This window comes from Balaenoptera musculus, chromosome 2 (assembly GCF_009873245.2).
Source record: "Balaenoptera musculus isolate JJ_BM4_2016_0621 chromosome 2, mBalMus1.pri.v3, whole genome shotgun sequence".
In the NCBI taxonomy this organism is placed as follows: Eukaryota; Metazoa; Chordata; class Mammalia; order Artiodactyla; family Balaenopteridae; genus Balaenoptera; species Balaenoptera musculus.
Window position 1 is genome coordinate 29,980,931 of NC_045786.1, and position 23,263 is coordinate 30,004,193.

Consider the following 23,263-nt stretch of genomic DNA (forward strand, 5'->3'; position numbering starts at 1 on the left):
TTTCCCTCTACATTTTTTGCCCCTGGTATCAACCACTTTCCTCGATATTTAAAAAACACATACCAAAACAATGTACATTTTTCCCCCATAAAATCTCAATTTCTCTGAAATACATGTAATTTGTTTAATCATATAAAATGTTTTCTGGAAAAAAAATCCTAATCCTTCTTTCAAAGCCAAATTTACCAAGGGCCTAGTATATACTAAGCCCTACCTAGCTTGTAAAAAGAGATAAAATTACAGGGAAAAAAATGTCCAATTAATAGAATTCAAAACTAAGAGGAATTTTCTTATATTTCATTTGTAGCCGTGAAATTTCAGCACTTTATTGTTTTATAAAATGAAATAAAAGATACAAAAATGAAAATCATCATAAAAACCCTGACACAGAAGAACTTTAGTACTGCATCTATAGTCAGCTGTCATTATTCGTGGATTCCACATTGTGAATTCACCTACTTGCTAGATCTGTGACCCCGAGTCAATACTCATGGCCTTCTGGCAGTTACTGGCAGACAGGCACACACGCCAGCCAAGGTGGGACAGGGCAACGCTTTGCCCTCATGTTCCAGCTCCGTCAAGCAGTGTCCTTTTCTAACTCTATGTAGGCCACGTGCCTGGAGTTGTTGTGCTTTTTAAGTTGGTGTTTTTGCTGTTTAAAATGGCCCCCACAGTGCTGAGGTGCGTCCTGTCTCCTGGGCCTCAAAGGCTGAGATGCACCTGGTGTGTCTGCTGAGTGCAGCTCAGGCCCAGTTAAGGTGCTTCCTAAAGACTCAACCACCCCAACGTCCAGAACCAGGAACCTGTCTACAGAGAAGACAGGAAAGCTGCCAAGTTCCTGGATCCATAAAAAGTGCAGCGGGCAGCGCTGTCCTGAGGCTGAAAGCCACAGAAATTCACAATCACGTCAGGGTTCAGGAAAATGCTAAACCCTCCTCAGCTAGAGCTGGCCTGCAGGTTTCAAAAGGTGATATCATGTGAAAAATGAAATTTGCAAGCAAATCCTCTACAGGAAAAGTGCTCTGTAGGAGAACATGTTTGGACACTGAGACCTTTTTTTTTTTTTTTTTTTTTAACCAGGATGTTGGCAAATGAACCTATTCATTGGAAATTTTGGTTAGAAAAACGTGTGGCCAGAGGCTTGCAGGTACTGAACCCTGCATTTCCCCTGGGGTAAAGGGTCAGTATTGGCTGATTCAGTGTTTGTGGTGACCTTACAGAACATAACTACAGTGAATAACAAAAATCGACTGAAATTAAAACAAAATGTGATCTTTACTTTTTAAATGTTTTGAGAATACCATTTTTATAACATTATAAACATCCTGAAAACCATTTTAAGTAGGGAGATGAAGAAAACTGAAGCTTTTATGATGTTTCCAGTTAGAGATGGCCAACTCTGGATAAATACCAGCATGGTAGAACAGGGATTACTGTGTCCCTATAATCAGCTCATAACATTAACTTCCTAATAAGGCTTTTAAAGTGACCCAATCACTGTCTTATAGGAACTTAGATATCTATGAAATAAGGCATATAATGTTTGTATTAAAAATTATTTTAAATTAGCCATTCATTTATTACACAGCAACCATACCAGCTCATGCTAAGTTAGCCAGAATGTTTCATCTCTCAAAAAATGTTTTTCAAGAGGAGTCTCTCATAATTTGGAGACTGTATAATGGTAAATGTGAAATCTGAAGAAAATGACAAATAGCAATTCTGTACTTCAGAACTGATGGAATATGAATTAGAGTACATATTAGCACCATGCTGAATGTATTCAAGGTCAAAGAGAGACAACATAAAATCAGTCAATTTTATCCAATGCAGTTTATACTAAAAGAAACATGTCTTGCTTAATAAACATTTGAATGAATTTAAAAGGTGGACAACTCAAATAACGGCTTATACTTTCATGCACATTAATAATCACAACATACTTATACCGGCAAGATCTAGGTGCTTTCTCAGTCTGTACTGACCTCTCTTTTTTCCTAATACATTTACCTTGACAATTACCATCTCTTTAATTAATGAAATGAGACCAAAGTTTGCAACTGAACTTTTCCATTATTTGGATTCTGAATGCATGAGAATCAACTATAACTGTTTAAACCCTCAATTATTTGGCAGTCCGTACAAGGATATTTTACCGCAACAAAGGAGCATATCCCACTTAACTACATCTACTTTACCATAATGAATGAGCAAAAGAATAAAGAACTTAGAAATTATATAACCACTTTCTAGATTAAAGCAAATACACAGGACGGGTGAGAACATGTGGCACTCCTCCTGCACTAATGTCAAACATCCAGAACAGCGGGCATTTAGGCTGGCAATGGCCTCTGGGCAGGACTGGGGAACACACATTCCTGTCTTGTTTTTCATACTGTCTTATTGAACTGTTATAATATATATCATAAAGCTTATAATATCTTTGAAAGTGTATAAAGTATTACTTATGCAAGAAAATCTGAAATCTTATAATTATCTTACACACTGTGAAATGTGTACAGCAGACACAAGCAATAGCAGACACTGACGTCTGCAAATAAATCCAGCACTTCCTATAGCTAAACTGCCAAATACTTGTTATTTTAATACAATGTCTGTTTCTAAAGTACTCTTGAGTTTTAATTTGGGTAAAACATGTTTCCCATAATCTTGACAAGTAGCGTCAAAAAAGTCTGGTCTCATTTCACATTTCTAATAGATAGAGTAATGACTGCCTAGGACAGACACTGTGTTAAGAATTTTGAGGTCAAGGAGCAAACAGTGGGAAGGAGCGGGAGGAGAGTGAGTCTCCAGGAAACTTTAAAAAGAATATAATTATTAGTTGTGGTTTATGAAGGCATATTGTTTTCTGAAATAATCCCATCTCATAAGCATTAAAAATGGCCATGGCCATAACCACAGGTGGCACAGTACACAGGGACCGGATTACATGGAGTTTCATAAGCCAATCCTTTCATAAAGGATTTGAAACTTTAACCTAAGGGCAATGGAAGCCACTGAAGAATTCTCAGCAGAAGACAGTGATTAGACTCCCAACAGAAGACAGTGATTAGACTCCCAGCAGCTATTTAGCCTGCATCAATCATGGTAATTCCATCTTCCTTATCAGCTGACATCAAGTCCAGCAAGTGCTACGCGACTCAATGAGGGAGAAGTGTGCTAGGGCTACTTTTAGGACCAATTCCTAGCCCTAAAAAATGGCCTCTTCTCCCTCTAAATATCACTAGGTCTTAATATGATGCCCAAAACTGATGCAGCCTTCTTGCCGCCCTGAGGGGAACTAGCCTGAGAATAAAGCTGATGCTGAGGGCTGGACAAAGGAAAGATGGTTCTTTGAGCTGTTGCTTGTGTCACCTGGAGTCTATCCTCTCTCTGGACTTCCAGTGAGATGAGAGAATAAGTTTGCATTAGCCAGTTTGAGTCAAGTTCTTCTGTAAGTTCCGGTTGAAAGCACCTTAGCTGATATAATAATTATTCCCATGTTGGTGGTAAGTGAAACCATGAGTCGGGATGAGACTCTGGAGGGAGGCAGGTAGTGAAGAAAGAATGGAGTCCTAGGGCAGAGTGGGGGGCACCTCATGTTTCATTCTAGGCAGTAGAAGAGCAGCTGGTAAACAGACAAGCAGCAGCCAAAGGTTCTAAAGAAAAGCAAAAGAGTGTGGCATTACAAAAAACAAAAACAAAAAGGAGTGTTTCACGAAGGGAATGGTCAACTGTGCCTCTCAGCTGATGAAAGTCAAGTAGAATGGAGGGCTGAAAGGTTCAGGTGGACTCAGCAACTTGGCAGTCACAGCACCTCCCTGGAACAGCTTCAGTCGTCTGATAGTGTAGAAGCTGGACTGGGAAGAAGTACAGAAACAAAAAGAAAGATGATTCTTTGGATAAGTGTTCAGAAAGAAGAAGGATTATATAGGGGAGAAAAGAAAACCAGAGCAGTGGATGTGGAGTTCTGAAAAGATTTTTGTTGTTTTCTGTTTTGTTTGTTTTGTAACGGTGAGATGATGTCAGAGTATATCTAAATGAAAATCGAAGAGAGCAAGTATAGAAGGGAATGCAAATGAGATAGGTAAGAGGTTTCAGAAGGGATGATCTACAGAGACAGAGGTGAAGAGAATGAGAGAAGGAGATGTGAGGGCAGGCATGTCTGCAGATCTGGAGTAAAGCAAGTTACTTCCCACAGGAAGCCTTCCTTCTCCTCTGGAAAAAGAGGCTAAACTCCTCTACAAGAGTAATGGGGGGTAGAGAGGTGTGAGGAAAGTGAAGAAAGTTTAGTAAGTCATTATTGAAAGTGGACGGTGAACTGATCAGAGAAAGCCTGAGAGCCCAGATGACCATGTATGTTGGTTTCCAAGAACCTACATACAGTGTCATGAGCTCTGTAGTTTCCCTCTACCAGCATGCAGGCTGTTAGGGTAAATTCATCCAGAATTCGGGTTTTGCCTATATATTGTAGGCACTGAAAAGATAAAGGGGCATTCTTTTGTCTACCTACATGCACTTATGTGACCTACTATATGTACAGCACTGTACTAGGTATTATAAAGAAATTTTAAAAGTTAGTGTTCTCAGGTCAAGGAACTGGGAAAATAAGATAATTATAGGAAGGTAAGATAATTATAAGACGATTATAAAAGGCAACATAGAATAAGAACTAGTTGAGGCAAACTTTAAATGCTGTAAGGGGACAGATCACTGTGGGATAGCAATAAGATGGAGAAGATGAAACTTGATAGAGATCTCAAATGCCAACAAATTTTAAATTAAATTTTAAGCTAACTTCAGCACTGGGGGCAGAATGCTGAGGGGAAAGGAGGATACCCGAGCAAAAGTTATAAAGTATTATTAATGTAAAAGTACTACTTGTGCATTAAAGAAAACACTTACTGAAAGAGTAAACATAACTGGCTGAAGTAAAAGTTTTACTTAGGGGAACAGGAGATAAGGCTAGAAAATTAGACTAAGGACAGACTCCAAAATATCCTGATGACAGGATTATAAGCTCTGGGAGAAGGAAAATGAATGAGGAGAGGTTTACAATTGTCTCCGAATACTGCCTATTAGCAGATTTCAGGCCACAGTACAGGGAAAGAAAACAGGAACAGAGCCTGTGGTCTCCCTGAGTTGAGGAGACAGAGCAGAGACCGCAGTGACCAGTTTTCAGCTCAGCATTTCATTTGGTAGAATTCAAATGTTTTAGTCAATTACTTTCTCTATGAATCAGATGTCAGATCCTCTTCCCTCCCTATTATTATAATATTTAGAATCATTCTATGAAATAGTATCTCTACTTAGGAACAAACAGTATATAAAATAATTTGTAATAGTATACCCATCTAACATTTTCCACTCTATTCTGCAAGGTCCAATTTTATAGGAATATTCTATTTAAAAATGCAGTTCTGACAAGAGCAACCAATATAATTCTTGAACATATCTGGTAATCTAAAACTGAGAAATTTATGTTTATTTAAGACAATCTGACTTAACACACTTTAAAATAGACAAAAGCGAGAGGACTGATGTCAGTGGGAAACGGCCTGCAGAGGAGGCTGTGGCATCCGGCTGGAAGAGCGAATGACCTGCTCAGAACTTGAAGACCAACAGTCAGCACCAGGCCAAATGAGGCTTCTCCAGGCCACTCCTCCTCCTCTAAAGCCCTGACTTCCGAAGACTGATGGATTCTGCACTAGAGAGGAAGGAAGAGAAACCAGTGCAAATTCTCAGGCTCTCCATAGGTCCTCAGGAAGCCCACTGGGAAGCCTCAGCATGCTGAGGGAGAAGTGCAAGAACAGGAGAGAACACAGATACTGGCCATCAGTGACTGCAGTGACAGTGAATCTCACAGCTCACAGGCTTCTTCCCTCAGAATCTTCTGGTACTCAGTTTAGACAATGAATCTGCTCCTGCTCTGGTCCTATCTCTGGGGAACAACCTGTAAGTGGAAATGACACCCCCAATCTGTAGGAACATCAAGGATCACCTGAAATCCAGACAAAAGCCAAGGATACCCAGGTTGCTAAGCAGCAGTGCCAGGAAAACCTCCTCAGATGGTCTCACTATCGCCTGCAGGCACAACTTCACCATGGCTGGCATAATCGCCCAGGGAAAGACATCCAAGTGCTTCTGATGCCTGTCAGGGTCACAAGCTTACTCCACAACCTGCAGGAACACTTGGCCACTGCTCAAACTACAGGAAATCTCAGAGACACTGAACTGGGTGGCAGCCTACCCCCGGACATCATTTGCCTCAGACACAATGCAGGACCATTAGGAAACACCAACCAACCCCACCTTTGCTATCCACCTTCCCTGACCATCAGCAGAGTGACAATACCAGAGCATTTCTGAGGAACCTGAAAAGACTTGAGGTTTTCTTCTGGGATATATTTATTTTTCAGGCTATTTTGATTATCCTGTGTAGGAAACTTCAAGAATAAGATTCCTGAAAAATAATTTCTGAGACAGAGAGCTGAAGGTTGTAGAGTACATCATTTTCTATAAACCATTATAAAAAGAACTTTCTAGAAGTCGTCATATGTACTTGGCCTACTTAAAAAAATAAAAATTTGTAACTTTAAAAGTTAAAAAAAAATCCCAACTGGAACTTTAAAATAGAACCCAGACCCATCCCCAGAGATTCTGACTTAATGTTTTTGTTAAGAAAAAAAGTAATTCAGATGCTCAGTCATGACTGAGAACCAGTGTACCATCAAGAGCTTCCCATGTGTCATCCAAAATCCCAAAGAATCTATTTAAAAGAACAAATAAGATGCAAGTACTACTTCAATAAGGCTTACAACAGTATTTTTTCGTTAGCATTTGTTTAAAATACGCAGATGAATCAAGAGAAAGTCTGCCTTTAAACTGGATTGGTGGTTGTTCAGCCTTTTTTTTTTTTTTTAAATATTTTATTTATTTGTTTGTTTATTTTTGGCTGCACTGGGTCTTCATTGCTGCGCACAGGCTTTCTCTAGTTGTGGCGAGCAGCGGCTACTCTTCATTGCAGTGTGCAGGCTTCTCATTGCGGTGGCTTCTCTTGTTGTGGAGCACAGGCTCTAGCCGCACGGGCTTCCGTAGTTGTGGCTCGCGGGCTCTAGAGTGCAGGCTCAGTAGTTGTGGCACACGGGCTTAGCTGCTCCGTGGCATGTGGGATCTTCCCGGACCAGGGCTTGAACCCGTATCCCCTGCATTGGCAGGCAGATTCTTTACCCCTGTGCCACCAGGGAAGCCCGGTTGTTCAGCTTTTAATTCACCAGGAAATAACTGAGACTAAAGCTAGGTTTATTTTAATAATCATAAGAAAATAAAATTTAACTTTCAAATTACTCAAATGGAAGTTTCTTAACTAAAACAACCTAACACGAATACTGATCACAATCGAGAGGCTTCTTCAGAACTGTATGTGTAGAAAATATATGTGCAGAATAAGAAAATATGTTATTTCAAAATAAAAGATATCAGGTATTTTGACATTACACTAAGTGTGACATTTTTAAACATAAAAGAAATGTTAAATTACAAGTACAGTAGAAAAATAAACCACTTTAAACTTTATACCCTCTACAATTTAAAAAGATAACGTCTCTAATAGTAAATAAAATGCCCCGAAAACCTTTTAAATATGGTATCAATGGCAAGCCCAAATAAATCAATCTCACTTGTTCCTACCACAAGTATTGGCCAGCTAAAGTATATATATTCAATACTAATTTGAGAAGGGCTCCATGTCAAAACTCAGTTGAAAATTAAGAACTTGATCTCCCTAACAGCATTTTTCAGATACAGTTTTGAGACAGAAAAGCAATCAACAAGCAGATAAATCAAGAATCTACAAAAAAAAATAAAGCGTTCATAATAGCTTTCAAGTGAGATACTTTAGCCTTCATTAAAAGACTATTTCTTTTTAAAATATCTTTCTATAACTATTAAATATGAGAAAACCTTATATAATATCCCCGCTGATGAGCATCAACACAATCTGAACCTGGGCATGCTACAACTCAATTGATCTATGTCTCTCTTCACCATATGCTTCACACTATTTTATTTTAGACAATAAACACCTACTGACTCCTGAAGCCTCAGCACTTAGAGTAACTTTCAAGAAATTAGCTATTTCAATCCAAATTGAACTTATGCAACAGAGGAATACTAAAAGATTCCTCAAGACAATGACTGCCCCTTCTAATGCAGCACAAAAACTTTAGTGGTAAAGTTAATTTCAAATATTTTCAAACATTTCTCTCCTATACGTAAGTATTAAAATGATTGTAAGTTCCCCCCACACACCCTGTGGCAAGTTATCTTCATAATGTGAGTTGCCAATAGTTACAGCAAGAAAATGAGCCAATTATTTATGCTTGTTCTTAGGTTACGAGCTGTCATTACCAGTGAAACTGGAATTAACCAGAACTTTACGTATGGAATGTTCTGATTACCAGGAGGTTTCTAATATTCCTTTCTTTCCACCTCCTACTTTTGAAAGAAGAGTGAGCATAGTTTCACGTTCTGTTACTATTCCATACTTTTGCAGACATAAATGTATACTTGTAAGATGACAGTGTATGAGTACAAAGATCCAAGAAGTTGGTGAGTTTTAGGGAGAAAGAGCAGCCAAATGCAGTATAGGGGTACTTCCCTGGTGGCGCAGTGGTTAAAAATCCGCCTGCCAATGCAGGGGACACGGGTTCGAACCCTGGTCCCGGAAGATCCCACACACCGTGGAGCAACTAAGCCCGCGCGCCACAACTACTGAGCCTGCGCTCTAGAGCCTACAAGCCACAACTAACGAGCCCACGTGCCACAACTACTTAAGTCCTCACGCGTAGAGCCCGTGCTCTGCAACAAAGAGAAGGCACCGCAATGAGAAGCCCGCGCACTACAACAAAGAGTAGCCCCCGCTCTCCGCAATGAGAGAAAGCCCGGCGCAGAAACGAAGACCCAAGGAAGGAAGGAAAGAAGGGAGGGAGGGAGGAAGTAAATAAATAATTTTTTTGTTTTAAATGGAGTATAGGTTTGCTAGTCATAGACGTGAATTCAAATACCCATTTGATCATGTGTTCTGTGTGACCCCAGGCACTAATAACTTAACTCTTCCAAGTCTCTTCTCTATTATAAGTTATATAATACTTATAACTGTGCTGTATAATATTGTAATTTATCATATAATCATACTATAATAAATACTTCCCTCATTATGCTGCTGTGAGAACTAAATGGAGTATGTAAATTGCCTAGGATAGTAGGTGCTCAATGACACCTTCCTTTACAAACAATGGTGCTGCCACAAGCAATACCTTTACAATGATAAACAGCTTTCTAAAAACTGCTTACAAAGAAGACTTCTAAAGGGACATAATGTGTGTACATAATCGAAGTACAATGTATTTATGACATATTATCTTGCAATACACCACAGTATCTTCCTCATTTTAAAAATATAGCATTTTAAATCCCAATTGTGAGAGTTGGTATTAAGTAACAAGCTCTCAAAACAAATCCATTTCTAACTATTTGTATATATCTTTCTTTTGTTTACATGATAAATGCTTGGATAGGAAAGAAGAGTCTTCCTTCTTTAAATTCTATTTTAAGTTTACTTAGCACACAAGCAGGTCAAATTAGGAAAAAATATTAAAGGTTTTAAGTGGGACTATCTTAGTGCTTAGATAGTATCAGGAGAACAAAAAAAAATTACTAATCATAACAAAGTTGTTTTTAAAAATCCTCAAGTGGGGGCTTCCCTGGTGGTGCAGTGGTTGAGAATCCGCCTGCCAATGCAGGGAACACGGGTTCGAGCCCAGGTCTGGGAAGATCCCACATGCCGCAGAGCAACTAAGCCCGTGCGCCACAACTACTGAGCCTGCACCCTAGAGCCCGTGAGCCACAACTACTGAGCCCACGTGCTGCAATTACTGAAGCCTGTGCGCTCTAGTGCCCGTGCTCTGTGAAGAGAAGCCACCGCAATGAGAAGCCCGCGCACCGCAACGAAGAGTAGCCCCCACTCGCTGCAACTAGAGAAAGCTCGCGTGCAGCAACGAAGACTCAACGCAGCCAAAAATTAAATAATTTTTTTAAAATCCTCAAGTAGTTAATAAAGTCGCAAAGTTACAAATTAGAATGAATTTGAAATCAGTGTTAAGACTTCAAAAGTAATCTCAGCTCAAATACAATGTACCCTAACTCACAGACATTGCTCCATAGCACCTGTACTTAATTTCTTGTTGCACTTTATTGCACTTGCTTCAGTAACTGTGTTATCTAGCAAGTGTCTAGCACATAGCAGTTTCAATAAATAACAATGAATGAACTCAAGATATCAAAACATATTCTACCTATTACAAGAAAATACAATATATTTTAATGTGCTCTTATGAAACATTATGGAACAACTATAAAAGCATTTCTTTAAAACAAAACTAGTTTATTATACTTAAATATTACTCAGTTTACAAAATTAAAACACTATGTATAAGTTTTCAGCAACACATTTTTCCAACTACTATATAAGAGTACAAGGTAATCTACTCAATATATTCCTCTCATCTCTGAAGAACAGATGAGTCCATATGATCCCTTAAAAATGCTGAGATGACAGTATTCCATTACCTTTGTCATTTCTATTAATCTCTTTGTCTATTTCTTTAATTTCACATGAAGTTAGGCAAATGATTAGCCATTATGTATTAATGAATAGAAAACAAACCCCCAAAATACAATGAATGATGTCTAAATATTTACTAGTTGAACATAAATTAGATTTGTAAAATTGAGTTGAATACCTAAGCCTAACAATTTGCTAAATTTCCCTACTAAATACATAATGGTCTCTACAAATATTTTCTTAATTTCCAAATAAATATTTTTTAAATTTTGCATACTATTTATTTGCATTTGTAAGTAATTTGATATCAAATATTGTACAGCATTTTCACAATACAAACTACAGGCAAACTTCATTTTATTGCACTTCACCTTACAGGCCCTCACAAATACTGTTTTCACAAACTGAAGATTTGTGGCAACCCTGCATTGAGCAAGTCTACTGGCGCCATTTTTCCAACAGCATTTGCTCACTTTGTGTTTCTGTGTCACATTTTGGTAATTCTTGCAACATTTTAAGTTTTTTCATTGTTACTGTATTTGTTATGGTGATCTGTAATCAGTGATCTTTGATGTGACTACTAAAGCTCACTAAAGGCTCAGATGTTGGTTAGCATTTTTAGCAATAAAGTATTTTTTAATTAAGGTATGTATACTGGTTTTTGGACATAATGCTACTGCACACTTAACAGACTACAGTATAGTGTATATATAACTTTTATATGCATTGGGAAACCAAAAAACTCACATGACTTGCTTTATTGTGATATCTCCTTTACTACGGTGGTCTGGAGCAGAACCCATGGTATCTCTGAGGTATGCCTGTAAATAGCTTTCCAAGAATTTTCTAAGTGGAAAATCAGTAATAGGCACACACACACCCAAAAGGATCTTTCCTTAAGGCAGCACATATGTTTAAGATACTACATGTGAGATATTACAACATACTGATGGGTATTTAGATTTCAATTTGTATCTCCCTTCCATTATGTTCATTTCTATCATTTCACCTCTTATCACAGAGATTCTCAAGCCTGTATGTTATATGGATCATATTCTCTCAAAAAACTACTACTGATAGTTCATTCACTTCTTATTCTAGAGAGTATGTATGTGTGTTGAGGGGTGTGGGTGTGCTACAAGGAGGTGGAACCTTACACAGTTAAAAGGAAGACTGCTATGCTTTTAAGATGATCACATGTATGATTTTTAAAAGTGGGATAGTGTACATAAAGAACTTTGCACAATGGCTGACACTTGGTAAACATACAATATATGATGCCTATTTTCATCATGGTACTCATTTATGTTATAAACTTGTGGATACAAAAACATTTCAAAAATCAAGACCAAAGGAAGACAGACCACTGATGATATGGAGAACCTTCAGATCACTATTGATCTTCACAGAATCACGGTACCAAAGCAGATTTCAATTGTTTTGAAATTTTGACAATGCCACTGAAACAAAGTAACTGAAAGTCTTCATGTAAGAGATACGGATAGCAATTAAACTCCTTGTTTTTCAGATGGGGAAACTGAGACCAGGCATGGCAAGTTTAAATAATTTGCCCAAGATCACTCTGCTAGTAATGACAGAGGTGAGATTCAGACCCAAGTCACCTGGCCTCAAACTCATGTTGCTATACTACCTCCAAATTACAAGAATCTAATCAACCTGTAAAAAAATTCAACGTTAAGTCCAAGTTAAGGTTTTCAAACAGTGAAACTTTTTTTTTTTTTTTTTTTAAGTCAGACTCTTCTCCTTAACATTTTCTCCTTTTTTCCAGATACAGCCTCTTGGCTTAAATGTTTTCTATGGAGAATTCAATTGAAGGCTGGTAGGGGTAGTTAAACAAAATCTGATACCAGAGGTTTAGGGCTTTAAGCAACAGTAGGACAGTATTTGATACTTTATTACAAATGTTAAAATTCTTAATTAGCTTCAATCAGTGTCTCAATTTAGGTATGCCAAAGGGTATGAATGTCTCTCTTATACACTACCTGAACAACCCTTAAAGGAAAAGTGGGTACTGTTACAAAAAGGTGAGAGTTCAAATAAACACAGGTCAATTCATGGAAACATGCAAGATGACATACACTCAAAGTATCAACGTAATGATATCTTAGAAATACTGCATATGAACTAAGGAGATAATTTTAACATTTTAATTGATTTTTCTTTGTAAAGCTGGGAGCACTCACATATATGTTTATTTAACCACCTTGCAACAGGTAACTGAATAAATAAACTGCCCAATTACAAAATGTAAAAGGGAGATTCCGTTTTCATATGAACAACATCTAAGGAGAAACATATGAACAACATCTAAGGGGAAAAAGTACCACAATAGAGATCCTCTGTTAATCATGCATGGAGTTAAGCAAGAAAAATATTTTATTGATTCTGTCATAATCACAGCCCATATTTTCTGACCTCTGATTCTCTAACTTGGCCATCTTATAAAGAAGAGTCCACCAAAATAATGACTAATCAACGCTAAAGACAAAGAAAATAACATGCCTGTACAAAATTCATATTTTATCTCCTGCTTCTACAAGTTAGAATTCAGAAGTCACAAAGGTGACCGTGCTTACCAGAAAGCACTCAAACTTTTAAAGTACAACCAAGACTATCTCTCTGCTAACTTCAAACCATTAATTACAATCAATGACCCAAAAACCTGAAAAGGTTATGCATCCCATAATTACTAAGTTACAACTACTACATTTCTCGGTTTAAAAGAAAAACGTTTTACTTTCTGCCTTTAAACAGACTAAATTATTTTTAAGCAGTCTCTTGTTTCCACAGGACACCGCTTATTGTAGGATGCAGAACACCTGGGTGAGGCAGACCAGCGGACCCAGGACCTAAACCTCATAAGCCCTGTGGGCCTCTAAAAATCTGACCCAAGCGGGCCCCTCCAACCTTCAGGCAACCATCCCTCAACAGGGTACCTGCTTTGAGTTCACAGGACCCCGGGTACTATGTACACACCCCACAAGCGCACACGAAGCACCACGAACACACAGTATGTAACACCAGGTATGACATGCCCACACCGGGAATCATGTGGACCCATATATAACACCAGGCACCAGAGACAACTAGGTACCATGCACACACCAGGTATGATATCCCCACCACATATAACACCAAGTACCAGGTGCACACCGAGCACCAGAAACACAACGGGTATCATGCATGCTCCCACGGTATATAACACCAGGCACACATTCGGGACCACGGACACAACCAGGCAGCATGCACACACTAGGAATCATGCCCCACCACATACCAGGTGCACACTGGGCACCACCGACACACAGCATATAACACCAGGCGCCACGGACACACCGGGCACCATGACCACACGGTACGTAACACCGACCACCATGGACACACTGGGTATCACACCCCCACCGTACATAACACCGGGCACCACGGACACACCGTGAGCGCCTCCAGCGCTGGGCCAGAAAGGCGTTAAGGGGACAGTCCACGCGGAAGTTGGGGTCCCAGGCCGGCTGCTGCGCCCCAGCTTAGCTCCCCTCCGGACGCCCGTAGGGATGGGTGGCGGACACTCAGGCGGTCCTGGGGGCCCGGGAGGATCTGCGGAGGAGGCGGAGGCCTCGCTGCCGCCCGTTCCCAGCCCCGGGGACCAGGCCTCGTCTGGGCCCTTGGGGACCACCCTGCCCAGCCGCGGCCTTCGCTCCCAACAACTAGCCGTCAAGGCAGACGCCCGCCCCCCACCCGCCCCCAAACTCACAGGGCCGCGTCCCGGCGGACCCCGAGCCGAACCGCTGGCCCCGAGGCCTGGGCGCGCGGGGAGGACCGGCCCGGCGGGCGGCGCTCACGCGACTCCCCGGCTTAGCGGCCCGTGCAGGCCCCGCGCCGTCCTGCTCCTGCGGGGCCTCCTCCTCCTGCACGGCCGCCCTTCCCCGGCCGGCCGAAGGCGGGGGGCGCAGCCGAACCCCCGCAGACCAGCAGGCCCCTGCCCGACGCAAACAAAGCTCCGCCGTCCACTCGGCGCTGTCTGCGGGGGGCGAGCAGCGGTCACGCCCGCGGCCCGAGAAGCTGCAGCCGGGCCCGAGCTCCACAAACACCCCGCCTCGGACACCCCGCCCGCGCCCCCGCCCCCGCCCCGCCACCGAGGCCGAGTGTCTCCCACCATTATGCTCCGGTCCTCGCCGCCGCCGCCGCGCCCGGCCCTCCCCCTCCGCGCCCGGCCCGCCGCCCGCGCCGCCTCCTTCCCGCCGCCGCCGCCTCCTCCGGGCCAGGGCCGGCGGGGAGCGGGGGGGCTGCGGTCTCCCGGCCTCCCAGACACCGCGGGCCCGGCCTCCCTGCCGCCCGCGCGGGTTCCCCGGCCTCCCCGCCTCCGGTTACGCGGACCCGGCCTCCCTGCCGCCCGCCCCGGCTCCCCGACCTCCCGACCTCCGGCTCCACGGGCCCGGCCTCCTCCCTGGCTCCCCGGCTCCGCGGACCCGGCCTCCCCGCTCCGGCTCCGCGCCTCAGGGGCGCCATGTTTACAAGCCTCCACCACAGAAACTCGCGAGCACCCGGCGAGGGAAGCACTGAGGCCCCGCCGCCGCACTTACGGTGTCTCCTCGCCGAGCGGCGGGCCGTGGCTGGGCGCGGAGTTGAGGCGCCGCCGCTGCCGGGAAACTTTGCGTCCTGCGAGGCCGCGGCGCCGCTCACATGGCGGGCTGAGCGGGGCGGCCGCTCGCCGGCCCGGCCTCCTCACCGCCGCCCGCCCGCCGCCCCCGGGCTTTATTGTGTGGCCCGCCGGCCGGCCGCGCTGCGGGCTCGGGCTCGGCGCGGGCTCCCTCCCGGCCCGGCCCGCCGTGCACGCCCACACCCACCTTCCCGCCGTCCTGTGCTCCGCGCCTCTCCCCAAATTTGAGCATATTCTTACATATCCACACATGCACTTCATATCAACACACACGTGAAAGCTACGTACGTGCGGGCACGCGGGAGCCGGGAGCGGAGCGCACAAAGATCCGGCGCCCGCAGCATCGTCAGCTCGGACCCGCGGCCGCGGGCACTGCCCGGCCGACGCATGCTTTCGTGTGCCTCGTACCTGCCTAGAGTCACCGTCGGAATGGCAAAGTCTTGGAGAAGCATTAATATTTTAATTGGCAAGATCGGTAAAATGGTGTTAATACCTTTTAAATTCTGTCAACGAAACAAATTGCAGGAATATGCTGAATTCCTCATTCCATACGTGCACAAACAGGACTTCAGAAAGAACGGGACCACCCATTACCGTTTTGGCAAAAACACTACCAATTTGTGTAAGGAGAAGGTTATCTTTCTTAGTTTGTAATTCTAGATCTAAGAAGAGAAGATCCCCATATGTGGATTAAGAAAGTCTCAGAGATAAGCATACTTAATAGATTTCACATGTTTTCTCTAATGACCTTTGTCCATAGGAGTTTGGAAGGAAGACCTATCAGCCGAAACTTCCTACTCTGATTCTCTTCGGACATATATACCTGAAAATCACCGGAAGACACTTGTCCAAGAAATTTGGGGATTCTAATCCAATTCAACAATCTTTCACAGCTGGTCTCTAAGTTAGAATTTAGAAATGGGTGGTACTTGAATAGGAGTTCTATGATGTACACCAGTGGAAGAAACATAGTATTTCATAGCCCTGGTTCTAATACATCCCAGAGAGATTTTGGTTATCTCAAGAGACATCACAAAATAATTTAAACTCATTTTAATTGTATGGATAAATATGTGCCATTAAAATCGAGCAGAGGGATTAAAAGATGTCAGAAAAAAATCAAGACATGCCTGGTTTGAATGCGGGACCAGGAATTCTAACAATGAATAGCTTTAAGTAAATCATCTTTTAAGTCATCTGTAAAATAGAGGACTGCATGATTCTATATATTTCACAGAGGCCACTCAAGGAAGACATCATATATGTATTAAAGGAAACACATTTTGGGAAAGAAGTCACTAACCCTAACTGCACATTTTTCTCCAATCAAAGTTTTTAGCCATCATTTTTATTTTTGTACCCAGATATTCTCTCTCATTCTACCTTGGTTTTGCCTAGAATTTAACCTTTGGCCCTATACTCCCTTCAGAACAGTTTTATTTACCTTATTTTCCCCCCAGCTGAGTAACTAATAGGCAGGGGAGATGGTCTGGGGGACAGTGGTTTGGGGTTGGGAGTTGGAGGGAGGTCCAGAAGACCCAAATAGTTATTTCCATACAACTTAGGTTATACCATGAATTTATCTGCTAAACTGCAAAGAGAAGGCAAGGAACTGAGGTGTCAAGGAAAAGAGGGAAAAGGAAGAGTAGTGGGCAGTGAGGAATGGTTTACATCAACTTGGCCATGTTTCGGAGATTTAGCGCCACCCAAAGAAAGACCCCACGCAGCACTCCTAATTCTTCCCAACCCCAACTAACGCTAGACAAGTAATGTCTGACTTGATCAGCATATCACTTTTTCCAGATTCTGCTTCAAGAAATATTATGTAAATAGAGAAGGCATGGATTATTCAACAAATTGGTGTGGAATTTTTGTCTCTTTAAAAAAATAAATCAAATCATATCCTTACCTTACACTCCACACTCTAAAATAATCCAAATGACTTAAATAATACATATGTATAAACTGAAAATCATTATTCTAAAGGTAGAAGAAAATATAGGTGAATGTTTGTAATATTAGTGTGGAGGAAAATATCCTAAGCTCTAAAACAATGATTTTTATCAGAAAAGAGTGATAAATTTGACTATATAAAAATTTATGTATCCTATATGTCAAAAACAAATATAGACCTATTTTAAAATATGCCCATTAGGGTTACAACTTTTATACTTTATAAGGAGTTTCTTCTAATACCCTTTTCCCCACTTTCTTCACATAATGAGGACCAACTCAGATTTTTTAGGACCAGTTTAGAGAGGGTGACTTCACAGTTATATAGAGTTGGGGGTATCCTGCTAAATTCCCATCTCAGAGTGTTCCTGGTTTGCTAGTATGTAGCAATAACAAGCTCATGCACATGCTCCTGAAAGTCTTGCTTTTATTTCTTTAAAGTTGGGTTTTATGTTTCTATTTTGCATTAAAGGTTGAATTACATAAACATTGAATACTGTATGTATGCTTTGTTTGAGAACATAGTCTTAAGTGTGATGTACAGAATAACTATGAAAAACCTTCAGGAATGCAGGTGAACAGCACGTTATACAGAAATTAGTGAATAGAATTGTTATGTGTTATCACAAGTACTGTAAACTAGTGAAGTAAAATAGCTCTATTTCAATGAGACTTGGTGTTTTTCATTTATGGGGACTCTGGAATATATATATATATATATATATCACCTTTTCTAATTTAAAATAATAGTAGTTGCATTTTCAACTTACAATAATGTTTTTTTGATAACAAATTACTCTTATAAGGTGAGGAAGACTTTACAAGTAAAATTAAAAGGCAAACAAACTGGGAGAATATATATATATATGCAAGAAATAAGAACTAGGGTAATAGTCTTTAAATATAAAAAGCTATGTCACATCAGTAAGATAAATACCACACACACCACCAAAAAAAGAAACAAGGCCATGGATAATTTAGGAAAAAAGAAATATAAATTATTAATAAATATTGACAAATGTTCTAATTCCCTAGTAATATAATGACAAAATAACACAACACTGCTTTTCTTCAATGGCAGAATTCTTCTTCAATGATAATGCTATTGAGGGTTAGCGAGATGGACACTCTTTCATACACTATTGATAGGAAATTGAATTGGTATGAATACTGGTTGAAATACCAGAGCCTTAAAAATATTTATATCTTTAAGCCCAGACATCCACATTTAGAAATCTATCCTAAATATATCTTGTGAAAGACAAGCAAGAATGTATGCACAAATTGTTCTTCCCAGCTTAAAAAACGTCAATGATTTTCTGCAGCATCTTGAATAAATCAAACCCTGTTCTTTGGCTCACAAGGCCCAGCTTTGCCTCACAAGGCCCAGCTTTGCCTGGCCCCTACCTACCTCCTAATTTTAACCTCATTCTACATTTCATTCCTGCCTCACTAACCTTTGTCCCATATCAGAACAGTACAAAGTTTGTCCCCTCCTTCTGGAACATCCTTCCCCTGTCTCCCTGGGGATAATCCTACTCATTCTTCAGGTGTCTATTCAATTGTCACTTTTTCCAAAAAGTGAGCCCCCAATCTAAGTTGGCGCTCTCCATTTTTCTCCATAAGACAAGATTATTGAAATGATATATTTACCTTAGAGTTTATAGACTAACGAGCTGATTTGCTCTCCATAGTGTACTCAGACACCCAATGAATATGGTAAATGCAAAAGTGGCACGGACAAAATTGGTGGTCTCATTGCACTTGAGAGGGTACTATCAAGATACTAGCATTTTGCTTTTAAATAACATAATACCAGTGACTCTGTCACTCAACTATTGTAGTCCTTCTTAATGCACGTTAATCAAAATTACATGTTAATTAAATCATGTTATACTTAGGTTAATAGCTCAGGGCTGTGGGATAAAGGATATTGTAAATGCAGGTCTCCCAAGCCCTGAGAGGAGCCAAGTAATATTCTCTCTGGCTATGCATGCATGAGTGAGAGAGTGTGTGTGTGTGTGTGTGTGTGTGTGTGTGTGTGTGTGTGTGTGTGAAACAGGCAGGTATATATGCCTGGGGTGATATTTTTGAAGCATTTTAACACGCTTTTCTCCTTTGCATTTTCATGCACGAGGTCCCTAGTTAGCCTGAGGCATCTGCATACCTTGGAGAGCATTAAGATTGGCACAGCAAGAATTTATATAGACAGAAAGTCAATATCAAGTGGCTGACACTCCAAATAAGAAATATTAATCTACAGCAAGATGAATGGATTGCAAGCATGGCTTTGTTCAGAGATAACACAGTTCTCCAAATCACTTTTTCTCCTTTTTTAACACTTTTACAAACAGATCTGGCATAGGAGACCTGAACTTCACCACCCACTGGGGAGCTGGAATGAAACTGGCGGGGAAGAGGAGGCAGGAAGTTGGTAGTGAGGTTTGTAACCACTTAGGGTTAGACACTTTTTCCAAATATATGTAACTCAAAAATATTTGGCACTCAAAACTATTTGATGAATTAATGAATGAGATTCATCACAATGTTTTTTGTAATACCAATAAAATAAAGTCGAAATAAGGTAAAAATCCAGCATTACAAACTGTTAACTGGAAAGGAATATAAAATCACAGATGCATATGATTTCAATTTTGTGAAATATTAAAAGGAAGTACTCTGTGGAAAGAAATGTTAACAGTGAACATTTCTCTGAGTTACAGATATCTTCTTTTATAAAAATCTTTTTTTCATAATTAGGAAAAAATTACTAATAATACTAGCCTAAGAGACTGGTTATTCCCACAACACTGTGTATCCCTTACTTGAAATAATATATGTTTTCAGAAAACTAATAAAATTAAGTTGTTTAGAATCTTATTTTCCATTGATTTCTTTAGTCAGTGTATAGGGAGATTTTGTGCCTGCAATCTATCCATAGCTCACATCCAAAAATTTATATGAAAAGCCAAAAAATATAACTATTGGGCAATTGAAGCTAATAAAAATGAATGTGGGGCTTCCCTGGTGGCGCAGTGGTTGAGAATCTGCCTGCCAATGCAGGGGACACGGGTTCGAGCCCTGGTCCGGGAGGATCCCACATGCCGCGGAGCAACTAAGCCCGTGAGCCGCAACTACTGAGCCTGCGCGTCTGGAGCCTGTGCTCCGCAATGGGAGAGGCCGCGACGGTGAGAGGCCCGCGCACCGCGATGAAGAGTGGCCCCCGCTCGCCGCAACTGGAGAAAGCCCTCGCACAGAAACGAAGACCCAACACAGCCATAAATAAATAAATTAAAAAAAAAAAAAAAAAAAAAGAATCTTTAAAAAAAAAAAAAATGAATGTGGATATATGTGGGTAGTGGTCACAGCAACCTCTCCAGACATCGGTTTTCTCCTTTGTAAATGAGGGAGGTTTACTCACTGCCTTTTCAGGTTCCCATTGGCACCAAAGTTCTACGATCTCCAAAGTACTACTCTCACACCTGTTCCCAGAGGTCCTTTAATCTCTACTGTTCTAAGGACCCTTGTGAAAGTTTGTTTATCAGGTGTTCTTTCTCTTCATGCGCCCTTATTCTCTTTACCCCTGGTTTCCTTACTTTCATTTTCCCCCTTCTGATTGTTTTTGGCAGAGTGTTCAATGATTCCTGGCCTCTAAACAGACACCACCAGACCTGTTAACTCCAGGTAGAGGCCTCTCTCCTTCTTCTTTATCTAAACATAGAAAATACGAGGAAATGCACATCTGCATTTTTATAATCATCCTCCAACCTCTTGTCAGAGATAACTTTTCAACATTGTCACTTTTTAGGGAGGACAAAATTTAGTCACATTCTACACCGTCATCTTATTAAGAATTTCTTGTAGTGAGTTTACATTAAAATAAGAGATACCTGCATTACCCATTATTACTAAGATCTACACTCTCAGTGATGGCAGATGAACAAATCTGATCACATGGAACTGTGAACAGAAGGTGCTTTTCAATGCTACATTTTACATAAATTCTTTTCTCTCATTGCCACCCAACAAATGAGAACCTTTGGGAACTATTCTGAGTTTCTTTAAAATCCAGTACTGCGGTGTATAGTATTTAATATATTCTTTTTTATTCCCTTCCTTCAGCTTCATGATAGTTGTTATTGGGTAGTTATGTCCCTTCCCACACAGATTCATATTTAATAAAATGTCAGATCTATTCAACACAGTATTGGAAGTCCTCGACACAGCAATTAGACAAGTAAAAGAAATAAAAGGTATCCAAACTGGAAGGGAAGAGGTAAAATTGTCATTGTATGCAGATGACATGATACTATATAGAGAAAACCCTAAAGACTCCACACAAAAACTACTAGAACTGGTAAACAAATTCAGCAAGGTAGCAGGATACAAGATTAACATACAGAAATCTGTTAAATTTCTTTACACTAACAATGAAATATCAGAAAGGGAAATTTTTTTTAAAAATCCCTTTTAAAAGCACATCAAAAAAAAAAAAAATACTTAGGAATAAACCTGACCAAGGAGGTGAAGGACTTATATGCTGAAAACTATAAAACATTGGTAAAGGAAATTGAAGATGATTCAAAGAAATGGAAAGATATCCCATGCTCTTAGATTGGAAGAATTAACATTGTTAAAATGGCTATACTACCCAAAGCAATCTACAGATTTAATGCTATCCCTATCAAATTACCCATGACAGTTTTCACAGAACTAGAACAAATAATCCTAAAATCTATATGGAACCACAAAAAAACCAGAACTGCCAAAGCAATCCTGAGGAAAAAGAGCAAAGCTGGAGGCATAACCCTCCCAGTCATCAGACGCTACTAAAAAGCTACAGTAATCAAAACAGCATGGTATTGGCACAAAAACAGACACATGGATGAATGGAACAGAATATAGAGCCCAGAAATAAATCCACACACCTATGGTCAATTAATCTTCAACAAAGGAGGAAAGAATATACAATGGAGAAAAGACAGTCTCTTCAGCACGTGGTGTTGGGAAAGTTGGACAGCCACATGTAAATCAATGAAGTTAGAACACTCCCTCACACCATACCCAAAAATAAACTCAAAATGGCTTAAAGACTTAAATATAAGACATGACACCATAGGGCTTCCCTGGTGGTGCAATGGATAAGAATCTGCCTGCCAATGCAGGGGACACAGGTTCGATCCGTGCTCTGGGAAGATCCCACATGCCACGGAGCAACTAAGCCCATGCACCACAACTACTGAGCCTGTGCTCTAGAGCCCGAGAGCCACAGCTATTGACGCCCATGCACCTAGAGCCCGTGCTCAGCAACAGAGAAGCCACCGCAATGAGAAGCCCACATACCACAATGAAGAGTAGCCCCCTCTTGCCGCAACTAGAGAAAGCCCACATGCAGCAACGAAGACCCAACACAGCCAAAAAAATAAACAAATAATTTCTTTAAAATACTAAAAAAAAAAAAAAGACATGACACCATAAAGTTCCTAGAAGAGAATATAGGCAAAACATTCTCTGACATAAATCTTATCAATGTTATCTTAGGTCAGTCTCCCAAGGCAAAAGAAATAATAGCAAAAATAAACAAATGGGACCTAATCAAACTTAAAAGCTTTTGCACAGCAAATGAAACCATAAACAAAACAAAAAGACAACCTTTGGACTGGGAGAAAGTATTCTCAAAAGATGAGACCGACAAGGGTTTAATTTCCAAAATATACAAACAGTTCATACAATTCAATAACAAAAAACCCAAACAACTCAAGCAAAAAATGGGCAGAAGACCTAAATAGACATTTCTCCAAAGAAGACATACAGATGGCCAATAAGCACATGAAAAGATGCTCAACTTTGCTAATTATCAGAGAAATGCAAATCAAAACTACAATGAGGTATCACATCACACTGGTCAGAATGGCCATCATTAAAAGGTCTACAAATAATAAATGCTGGAGAGGGTGTGTAGAAAAGGGAACCCTCCCACACTGTTGGTGGGAATGTAAATTGGTTCCACC

At 40.8% G+C, this 23,263-nt stretch overlaps 1 protein-coding gene across 17 annotated transcripts in view; it reads right to left on the minus strand.

Moving 5' to 3' along the window:
• ZMYND11 (zinc finger MYND-type containing 11) overlaps positions 1 to 15,701 on the minus strand; it is a 130,270-nt gene extending 114,569 nt beyond the window's left edge. For 3 of the 17 annotated variants that reach the window (XM_036841559.1, XM_036841560.1, XM_036841549.1), the window contains exon 1: positions 15,223 to 15,430. The gene's annotated coding sequence lies outside the window, so the exon portion shown is untranslated. Of the gene's footprint in view, positions 1 to 14,393; positions 14,705 to 15,058; positions 15,109 to 15,222; positions 15,437 to 15,486; positions 15,552 to 15,587 lie in introns of those variants that run through there. The other 14 variants (XM_036841568.1, XM_036841564.1, XM_036841557.1 and 11 more) reach the window with 10 other exon arrangements.
• Positions 15,702 to 23,263: the final 7,562 nt, after the last annotated feature.